General features: G+C 44.2%; 1 long non-coding RNA gene and 1 pseudogene across 1 annotated transcript; both read left to right on the top strand.

Moving 5' to 3' along the window:
• Window positions 1-730: 730 nt before the first annotated feature.
• On the top strand, window positions 731-10,115 carry LOC134729680 (uncharacterized). Its single transcript, XR_010110970.1, has 2 exons — window positions 731-1,258; window positions 8,314-10,115. It is a non-coding gene; the product is annotated as an uncharacterized LOC134729680 (long non-coding RNA).
• Window positions 1,462-6,882, top strand: LOC103786581 (isopentenyl-diphosphate Delta-isomerase 1-like; annotated as a pseudogene).
• Window positions 10,116-11,329: the final 1,214 nt, after the last annotated feature.

The following is an 11,329-nucleotide window of genomic DNA, read 5'->3' as shown; positions in this document are numbered from 1 at the left end:
TGTTCCAGTAGAATACAAAGAACCACTTTCTAGAACTGAATGCACCAGAGAGGATTAGAAACCCACTTATTCTCTCCCAGCTTCAAGTATTTAACGTTCCTACTTTTGCATGTGGCAGGCTTGCTGACTCAGATCCGAGGGCGTTGAAAGACAGATTCACAATTTCTGGTCCACATTTGATGCAAATATTTAGAACTATCTAGCAGAGCTTGCTGCCTTTCCAACAATCCAGTTAGTGAATTGAGAATGTTCTCATTTAATAGAAATGAAAGGTAAACGAAGGATCCACCTGGCCATGGGACTGGAGGAATGACCCAAGCCATGCTTCATAGAGGCACAGATAGACACCCCCAGGGAAGCCGAGACCCTTTGAAAAAAGGGCCTGGTGTGTGTATTTTCACACTGCCCCCTGCTGGCTGACACTGGAACATTGATTCTTCCTGCTGACACTGGAACATTGATTCTTCCTGTGGCTCTAGGACGACCTAACAGGATGAGGCCAGCGGCCCCCCGCAAGGAAACTTGAGCTAGAGGCAGTTGGATTTGGCTGAGACGCTCTCCTCAGGGAAGGCCAGGTCTGGGAGTGGGTTTGAACAGCAGTGGAGAAATAACTTCCATAGGGCATGTCAGAGTAAGTTCTAGTGTTTCCAAGAGAATGGGACAGGATCTTAGTGGAATTTAGAAGCCAGGCAGGTGGAAAAGCATCGAGGACCCCATCCCAAGGGCTCGAGTCCCTAGAGACAGCCTGGAAAGATTGGGTGCCAGCTGCAGAGAGGAGAGCAAGGCGACCAAACGCAGGGTAAGGTCTGGAGGTGCTCATAGTTCACTACGGGACATGTACATGATAGTGAATAATTATGTCACAAGGTGCCAAGGGGGCTAGTTACCTCACATAGGATCTTAGAAAAGGTCTCCTGGAGACCATGTCTGAGCTGGTCCTGAGGTGTGAGTAGGGATTCTCCGCAGGGCGGGAAGGACTTGAAAGAGTCTGGCAATATGGAGCACATCAGGATTATGGAAGGTGAGCTTGGAGAACAAGGCAGAGTCTAGATTGTAAAAGGCCTCTTGCAATTTGTTGAGGAGCCAAGACCTTCTCCCATGCATGGTGAAATGCCCTTAAAGGATTTTGAATAGGTTTAAAAGACACTCAGAAACAAAAAATGGTAGATTCAAAATAGACGGTAGGGATCACTTTCTTCCATTTTCTTTGAAGAATCAGAAGTGTTTACCACCACCTGGATTGTTTTTGGGCTTTCAGGTGAGTGGGAAAACAAAGAAATTCATGCCTGATCACATTGAGCCACTTATATAATGTTGCTTTGACACTAATGGAGATGTAACTTCTCTTAAGACATAATAGAATCTCCTAAGTGGGTGTGGGAGTCGTAAGAAGGAGGAATCTGGGCTTCTACAAGCAAGATAGCATGTATTCATTTATTCAGTCAGTCAGTCGCTGGATCGATGCGCTTAGCTTTGTGCTCTGTGCTGGGTGCTGTGTGGGATATAAAAGAAGGTGAGGCCGGGTGCGGTGGCTCACGCCTGTAATCCCAGCACTTTGGGAGGCCAAGGCAGGTAAATCATGAGGTCAGGAGAGCGAGACCATCCTGGCCAACATGGTGAAACCCCGTCTCTACTAAAAATACAAAAATTAGCTGGGCGTGGTGGTGTGTGCCTGTAATTCAGCTGCCTGGGAGGCTGAGGCAGGAGAATAGCTTGAACCAGGGAGTCGGAGGTTGCAGTGAGCAGAGATTGCACCACCGCACTCCAGCCTGGCAACAGAGCGAGACTGTCTCAAAAAAAAAAAAAAAAAAAAAAAAGGAAGCTGAAATTCCAGCTCTTATCCCCCAAGGAATCTGTACATCTGTACTCTGCTTGGGAATCCACAGAAGAAGGAAAGAATGTCAGCAAAGTAAGATCATGCTGCATGACCTCAAGATAGATGTTAAGGACATTTTGATGGGATAAAGGGAATCTTTGCTGGTTCAGAGATGAGCTTTACTGGCTTTGAGCTAGGTGATAGACATAAGCGGGTGGAGTGCAACTGGGGAGAATTTCAGGCCTGGGTAAGGGCCAAGTGTGAATGGATGGTCTCATGTAGGAAGCCATCAGGATAGGCATAGCAAATCCAGGAGTCCTCTAACGATGGAAAGAAGACCTTTGCTGATGTAGGAATCGCATTGCAGGTCAGTACTCCTCAGTGAACCTGGAGACCCTGTTGCTTCCTGTTCCCTACCTCAAGGCACTCAGTCTTACAACTTTGGGCTACATCTCTGAGACAGTAGACTCTGGAGATTCTAGCCATATCTTCATCTTTAACATTCACTCAAGATGAGCTGATAAAGCACCTCTCTCATGAAATAGCTCTATAATTTCTATAATTAGAAGTTGAAACTACTCTCATCACATCTTTTGATGTTTATATGAACACTCTTCTGTTAAAAAAAAAGATTGCCCTAGTTTTTAGGGCTAATATTAGATGTTTCTGGCATATTCTTTACAAAGCCTTCAAACTAAGTTATGGTATAATATTTGCAATTAGAAAAACAAATACCCAAAGCATGTTTAGAGGTATTTATATGTTTTCTGGTGTCAGTTGGAGGTGGAGAGGCCACCAGTGCTCTGAATCCACAGGCTAAGATGAGCTACTTGTTAGGCTTGGCTGTTTGGAATTGTCTGTTCTTTGCAAAAAGCAGACAAAATGAAGATATGGTAGTTAGTGGGATGAGTGGGCCACCCAGAAAAGCCAAAGTTCAGGTTGGACTCATTTTCTCATGTATTTAAGTGTCTTTGCCATTTGTTTACCTTCTCCTGTGCCTCCACCTCTCATCATTAGGAGATGGGACCAGCATGCTCGGAAGCCCACTCAGCCTATGCACTCAGCAGGTTGGAACTATTAGGGAAGTATAGCCTTTGGGAGCTGTCCTTAACCAATGATGGACAGATCTTGGTGTATAAATTCCCCAGCTCCCTCGCCCTGCAGGCAGCATAACCCTGAGGAATATGTTCTACTCTGGCATCCAGGGGCCTCCCAAGCAGAGTGAAGCTCTGGTTGCCCATGCAATAAACATGCTAACACAGCCTTTTTGGGCTACCTTCCCTTCCCTTTTTCCATTCCCCACTTGCAGCATTTGCAGGGATCACCTCCCGAATAAACCACTTGTACATGAATCCTTGACTTGGCATCTACTTCTTGGTGAATCCAGCCTCAGGCAATGAGTAACTCACATAGAGACGGCCTGCTATCTAAGTATAAGCGAAGATGAAGGAAGACTCTATTTTCTTTGGACCTGAGTTTATTTACAATCTTGATTTTATTTTTATTATTTATTTATTTATTATTTATTATTTATTTATTTATTTATTTAATCGAGACTGAGACTTGCTCTGTTGCCCAGGCTGGAGTGCAGTGGTGTGATCTCGGCTCACTGCAACCTCCACCTCCCAGATTCAAGTGATTCTCCTGCCTCAGCCTCTGGAGTAGCTGAAATTACAGGTGTGTGCCACTACACCCGGCTAATTTTTTGTATTTTTGTATTTTTATGGGGTTTCACCATGTTGCACAGGCTTGTCTCTAACTCCTGCCCTCAAGTGATCCACCAACCTTGGCCTCCCAAAGTGCTGGGATTACAGGTGTGAGCCACCACGCCCGGCCTACAATCTCGATGTTAGACTTCACTTATTTTCTTCTGCTCTGTAACCCAGTGTGGACTGCAGTGGTGCAAACATAGCTCACTGCAGCCTCAAATTCCTGGGCTCAAGCAATCCTCCAGCCTCAGCCTTCTGATTAGCTGGGACTACAGGCATATGCCACCACACCCAGCTAATGTATTTTTATTTTTTGTAGAGATGAGGTCCCACTATGTTGCCCAAATATCCAGCCCTAAAAGATAAAATCCTGGTTTCTGCCAAAAACCTTGATGATGTTCTGTTTTCTTTCACCAAATTCAACATGTTTTCACGTAGAACAGTTTCAAACACACGTTTCATAGAAGCTCAGAAAAGACATTTTTGGGCCCAGTGGGCACTCACAGAAGGATACAAATATCCAGCCCTAAAAGCTAAAAGTAAGGTTTGTGCCAAAACACTTGATGACGTACTGTTTTCTTTCGCCGAATTCAACATGTTTTCACGCAGAATAGTTTTCAAACAAATGTTTTGTAAATGCTTAACAAAGACGTTTTTGAGCCTAATAGACTCATAAAACGATACAAATATCGAGGCCTAAAAGCTAATAGAAAGCCTTGGGCTTACAGAGCTGGAAAGAGATAACAAGTTCTGCCCATGCCACACAGCCCAGTGCAGGTTTATCAGGGCACCTTTTTCTGCTCCATTCTCTCACTTTTTCCTGGACTCTGCCCAAGTCTCATTTCTAATGTCCTAGGACCAGCTATGTGTCTGCCTTTGGGCTCCCATAGCAAATCCCCAAGTTCCTTTTGCACCTCTGATGTTTCCCTATCACTGTAGACTGTGGACTTTCCAGAGCAGGACATTGTAGGATTTTTGCAAATCTCATTATACATAATTCCCCTTGCCAATCTCATTACACATGATTCCCCTCTAAAATTCAGTAAAGCTTGATTAGAAAACACAAATGGCCACTCTTTAGGTCTTGACCATATACTCCAGGGACAGCCATTTATAAAGCTCCCAAGGCACACCTGAGCCCAGCACTGATGCCACCCTTGTGCCAGGCCTGTCTTTTAGGGCAGATCAGACATCCTGCGACCATGCTTTAGACAGGCATTGGACATCTCCAAGAGCAACAAGTTCAACTCCTCATAGACAAGTGTATTCTTTTTACAAATTCATTATTTATTTATTTTTTAGAGTCAGGGTCTTACCCTGTGACCCAGGCCAGAGTGCAGTGGTGTGATCATGGTTCACTGCAGCCTTGACCTCCTGGGCTCAAGTGATCCTTCTGCCTCAGCTTCCTGATTAGCTGAGATTACAGGCATGCACCACCACACTCAATGAATTTTTAAAATGTTTGCAGAGACAGGATCTCGCTATGTTGCCCAGGCTGGTCACGAACTCCTGGCCTCAAACGATCCTCCCACTTTGGCCTCTCAAAATGTTGGGATGACAGGTGTGAACCATTGTGCACCACAGAGAAGTGTATTCTTATTGATGAAAATGACAGTAATATTGGAACTGAGACCAAGAAGAATTGTCACGTGAATGAAAACTTTGGGAATGGATTATTGCATCAAGCTCTTAGTGTCTTCTTACTCAACACCAAAATGAGCTACTGTGACAGCAGAGATCAGATGCTGAAATTACCTTTTGAGCCAGTTTCACCAATACTTGTTTGTAGTCATCCATTAAGTAATCCAGACAAGCTTGAGAGAAATGATGTCATTGGCATAAGTTGAGTAGCACAAAGGCATCTAAAAGCTGAATTAGGAATTCCCATGGAAGAGGCTCCTCCAGAAGAAACCTATTATCTAATATCAACTTGCAGCGAAGTCCAATCTGATGGCATCTGGGGAGAACATAAAACCGATTATATTTTGTTTGTGAGGAAGAACATAACTTCGAATTCAGATCCCAGTGAGATGAAAAGCTATTTTCTGTGTGTCAAAGGAAGAGCTAGAACTTCTGAGAAAAGTAGTCATTGGTGAAATTAAAATAACACCATGATTTCAAGTTATTATAGAGACTTTTCTCTTTAAATGGTGGGATAACTTAAGTCATTTGAATCAGTTTATTGACCATGAAAAATATATAGGATGTGGATGTGGAGATAAATGATTAATAAAGTACTGAAAACTTTCTCTACTTAACCTTAGAATAGGCTGGGCACAGTGGCTCATGCCTTGTAATCCCAGTAATTTGGAAGGCTGGGGCAGGCGGATCACTTGAGCCCAGGAGGTCGAGACCAACCTGGGCAACATGGTGAAACCCTGTCTTTACTAAAAATACAAAAAATTAGCTGGGCATGGTGGTGCATGTCTGTGGTCCCAGTTAGTCAGGAGGCTGACGTGGGAAGATCGCTTGATCCTGGGAGGTTGAGGCTACACTGAACCATGATCATGCCACTGAACTCCAGCCTGGATGATAGAATGAGATCCTGTCAAAAAAAAAAAAAAAAAAGACTGGGCATGGCGGCTCATGACTATAATCCCAGCACTTTGGGAGGCCAAGGTGGGTGGATCACCTGAGGTCAGGAGATCGAGACCAACCTGGCCAACATGGTGAAACCCTGTCTCTCTAAAAATACAAAAAAATTAGCCAGGCATGGTGGCGGGTGCCTGTAATCCCAGCTACTTGGGAGGCTGAGGCAGGAGAATTGCTTGAACCCGAGAGACAGAGGTTGCTATGAGCCAAGGTCATGCCACTGCAACTCCAGCCTGGGCAACAGAGTGAGACTCCGTCTCAAAAAATAAAAAACAAACAAACAAAAAACCATAAAACCCCCAAAACTTGGAATAATTTGAAAAAAAGTTGGCTCCCAATTAGAATACTCATATGCCACCTTGATACTTTACATGTGTGAAAAACACATTTGCTTTCTCTTGTATCACACATACTATATATATGCACTGATATTTGTAAAAGTCATGTATAAGAGATCATTGTAAAAAAGAGAGAACAAATAAAAACTAATTTAACTGTCCAAACACATGTTCATGACAAGTTTGGACAAGTAGGTAAAGCTCTTCACTTTTCACATGTTGCAACAAACATTTTGAGAACATTTGTAGAGTGCTTTTCTATTTCCCAGGTGCTTTATATATAATTTAATTTTTGTCATAGTTCAGAAAAGTGTTCAAAGGAAACTATGTGCTTAGCTAACTCAAAACAGTTCTAATTAACTTTCCATATTAATAGATTAGACTGGTAGAGCAGATTCAAGAACAATTAAATGGTATATAAATAATATGTCCCAATTTCTATCTTTCTAAGCTGACTTTGTGGTTTAATCATTCTGGAAGTATCACTTGATACTTAAAGTCAACCATTGCTTTTGGTAATGACATTGGTTAGGTTAAATATTCTTTTAAGTAGTATATGCAAATTAGTCAAGTCTGTGTTTTCAGAATTACATTGAACAGAGAGGCTATTCATAAAATGGGAATTGAGTTGCACTTTACAACAGGGTTTCTTAACCTTGGCATGGTTGACATTTGGGCTGCATATTTCTTTGTTATGGGGTTCCATCCTATGCATTGTAGGATGTTTAGCAGCATCCTTGGGTTCTACTCACTGAATGCCATTATCTCCTCTGCCCCGATGACAACAAAAATTACATCAGATATTTCCAAATGTTCCCAGGGAGGCAAAGTCACCAGTAGTTGAGAACCAGTGTTCTGCAAAGTCAAGCCATCTTGTAGGGAAAAAAAAATAACAGAAAGAAAGGCTAGTGTTCACGTTAAACAGATTCAGATTATGAAATATGTATATATCAATATTTAAAATTTAGCCTTGATTAATGCACTTTTAAAAACTTGGTATAGCTAGATTTCTCAAATTTTAAATCTTAACACAGCTTTATTATCCTTAAAGGTTATATAATAATGTGTAATGAGAAAAAAATAAAAATCTGTTTCTTTTAAAGCTGAATGTTTTATAGATTCAATAGAATAACTCATGCTTTGCTAACCCTGAACAGTTAATTTATAATTTCAGGAGAAACTGCGTAGCAAGTATTTATTTTATTGAAAAGGAAAAACAATAAAAATTACTACATAAAAAAATAAAGCTACTGAAATAGATCTTCCCCTAAAATAAATGACTTCACTCTGAAACAGGACTGAGTGACATTAAGCATGACTTTGCCCAATTCTGTAAAGCCAAGTCATGCTGCACAAGCTGGCACACAGAGGCCTGAGAAGATGTCCTGGAGTACGAAGAATCCTGGGGGCTCCACATCCACCTTGGGAGGAGAAACAAGTGAGACAGGTGGTGAGGACAAGAAGCCTGACAAAAAGCAGATGGGATCCCTCAAGCTCATCAACGTGCCAGATTTAACTCATTCTTTTTTTTTTGAGAAGGGTCTTGCTCTGTTGCCCAGGCTGGAGTGCAACAGCAGGATCATGGCTCACTGCAGCCTTGACCTCCTGGGCTCAAGCGATCCTCCCATTTCAGCTTCCCAAGTAGCTGGGACTACAGGTGCATATCACCACGCCTGGCTGAGTTTTTATTTCTTGTAGAGACGGGGTCTCGCCATGTTGCCCAGGCTGGTCTCGAACTCCTGGGTCAAGTGGTCCTTCCGTCTTAGCCTCCCAAAGTGTTTGGATAAGAGGCATGAGCCACTGCACCTAACCTAGACTTAACTCTTAACCTTCTTTTTCTCTTCCATTGCTCCTGCAGCTGTGGCTGCCTGCAGCCCATCCTGCCCCCAGCACCTAGAGTCATCTTTAGAAATGCAAGCCTGATCGTGAAATCCACCTTCCTAACACCCTTCAGTGCTCTCCTCTTCCTTACACCCTTGCTATACAAACGATAGTCCATGGACCAGCAGCATCAACATAACCAGGGAGCTTGTTAGAAATGTAGAATCTGGTCCATCCCAAACCTGCTGAAGCAGAAGCTGCATTTTGCCAAGATCCCAGGGAATTTGTGTGCCCGTTATGGTTTGAGAAGTGCTTCCCAAGAGAACATACGGCAAGCCAGAGGGATCTTTGCAGATCTTGCTCCTTTCATTCTCTGGCCTCATCTTGTCACTCTCCTCCATCCGTGCCCACATCCCCACTGTACTGGACCGCTTGCAGCTCCTTGAATGCAGCATAGTCTTGTTTTCTTTTTTGCAGTGATTCTACATCTTTCCCATCTTCTCCACCTGGATGCCTCCATCCATCCTTTCAGACTTCCCTTCTCTAGCAAACCTTTCTTGCTAATTCCCATGTCTAACACAACACTTCCCCACACTGCATGGCCGTTATCCTTTCTGCATCAGACTGTGAGCACCTTGAAGGCAGTGGCAGTGACTCATTCATTGTGGCATCTGCAGATTCCAGTGGACTGCCAGGCATGCAATAGAAAACAAAAAAGATTTACTGCTAAATAATCCTCAACTCCAGTGGCAGCTCCATGTGCCATTTCTCTTCCGCTCTGGCCTCGGCTCTTCCTGTGCCTACCTGGGCTGGGCTTTCACCTAGGTGTCTGCATGGAAGGGAGAGCGACCTGGAGGACCATTGCCAATCCATCAATAGCCTCCCAGTTGAGATGACTTCAGCTCTGATTTGGAAGAGCTATGATATTGTTTATAGGAGTGAATTAATATGTGTAAAGGTTACAAAGTAAACAGTTAAATTAAATTAATTGTGCTGGAGCAGGTCAAACAGGCTTCTGAGAGATGAACATACACATCTCTATTAACTCCACATTCAGTGAGTGTGGGTAACTTGAAATTGGCTGGGTCACCATTTACATCATAGAAATTGGCAAATAGTACAAATTAGGGCTCCCTCACCCCTACTCAGGCATAGAGCTGGTACACTAGCACACCTCTGGTTATACATGCATGCGTGTGCCACCAGAACAAAACACCTAACAGCAGGCACGTTGCCTCTGTTGCCCACCATTACAGCTCCCGCACGGAGCAGACAGACTCATGGCAGGAATTGAATGCATGTTTGTCGAGTGGAAGCATGAACAAATCCACAAAATGCCCAAGATGAGGCAAAGAAGGACATTAGCTCAAATGTTAAACATAAGTTAGGAGCTGAGATAATGCCCAGAGGAAAAATGTTCTGTAATTCTAAGTAAAACCCATCTCTAAGGCAGGATGCTGCTTATGAGGGCTCCACAGACAGATGGGGGAGGCCTGGGTCCTGCCCTTGGAAAGAGTCTGACAGCTCGACTTCTGGAAACAGCCATCTGCACAGGTCAACATCTTCTTAGCTGACAGGGAGCAGATTTGCAGACCACATCACGTTTGAAATTCCAGAGGAAACTTCTTGGAGTCTGCTCTTGTGCAAATGAGCCTAGAAAGCCCGTTAACTTTGGGTGGAGGCTTCCACCATCTGGCTATCCGAAGTGGGCCCAAAGCTAAGGAAAACCCACCAGCCCTTTGCTTCCTGCTTCCTCTATTTGTTTGCCCCAGGAAATCAGAGGTGATGACATGATTTGGCTTGGGCACGACAGGAATAAACGATATTTAAGAGACGTCATAAGCGCCTCCATTTTGTTCTTGATTGCTAAGTAGCCCCGAACCAAAACAGCCAATTAAAAAAATTAGAATCTTAATTACAGATTTTGAAATTCCAGCACAACACAACCGACATGGCTTGCACCTAGCCAGGACCCTGCCTGCCCCTTGCCCTCTGCTTCGTTCTTGAAAATCCCTCTCCTTGGTGCTGAATGTTATTTTTTTGAGCATGGAGCCCCTGGTTGCAAAACACCTTTCCCTGCTGGATGCTGGTGTCACCTCTGATAAGCCTGTGCATGTAATTCTCCCTTGGACACGGGGTGTATGGAAGGTCTCCTCCCCCCAACCAGTACCTCCCCTCTCCCTCCCCACCACCCACCTCCCACCATCCAGGGAGGGCAGCTGTGTGAGTTCATCTGGCCTTGAACTGCCTGCTTCCAGCTTCCTCTAGTTCCTCTCTGGCCTTCTGCCAATTTCCTTCGACAGATTATAGCCAAACCTGTTGGAGTCAAAACAATTTGCATTGTTTAAGAAAGCAATGCTTTCTCACAAAAGGGTTTGCATTAAAATAAGATCTGGGAATCCCCAGGACAGATGGGAGGGTGGGAGGGGCGGATGGAGGGATGAAGTTCAGTTTAGGGTACAGGGCATCTTGGAGGAGGCAGTGACACTTGTTAGAAATGTAGAATCTGGGACTCAGCGCGGTGGCTCATGCCTGTAATCCCAGCCTTTGGGAGGCCGAGGCAGGCGGGTCACCTGAGGTCCGGAGTTCGAGACTAGGCTGACCAACATGGACAGACACCCCATCTCTACTAAAAATACAAAATTAGCCGGGCGTGGTGGTGCATGCCTATAATCCCAGCTACTCAGGAGGCTGGGGCAGTAGAATCGCTTGAATCTGGGAGGCAGAGGTTGTGGTGAGCCGAGATGGCACCATTGCACTCCAGCCTGGGCAACAAGAGTGAAACTGACTCAAAAAAAAAAAAAAAAAAGAAAAAAGAAAAGAAAAGGAATGTAGAATCTGGTCCACCCCAAACCTGCTGAAGCAGAAGGTGCATTTCACCAAGATTCCAGGGAATTTGTGTGCCCATTACAGTTCAGTCCAGGGTACAGGGATGACACTTGAGTATTGGAGGATGAGCTCTTTTGGGGGGTCAGCTTTGTGCTGACCAGGAAGATCCCTTTAGAAGGGGCATGGTCAGTGCATGGGGCTCATTTCGGTCTGAGGCCTCTCAT

This window comes from Pan paniscus, chromosome 21 (assembly GCF_029289425.2).
Source record: "Pan paniscus chromosome 21, NHGRI_mPanPan1-v2.0_pri, whole genome shotgun sequence".
In the NCBI taxonomy this organism is placed as follows: domain Eukaryota; kingdom Metazoa; phylum Chordata; class Mammalia; order Primates; family Hominidae; genus Pan; species Pan paniscus.
This window is presented reverse-complemented; position numbering and strand designations above follow the sequence as displayed.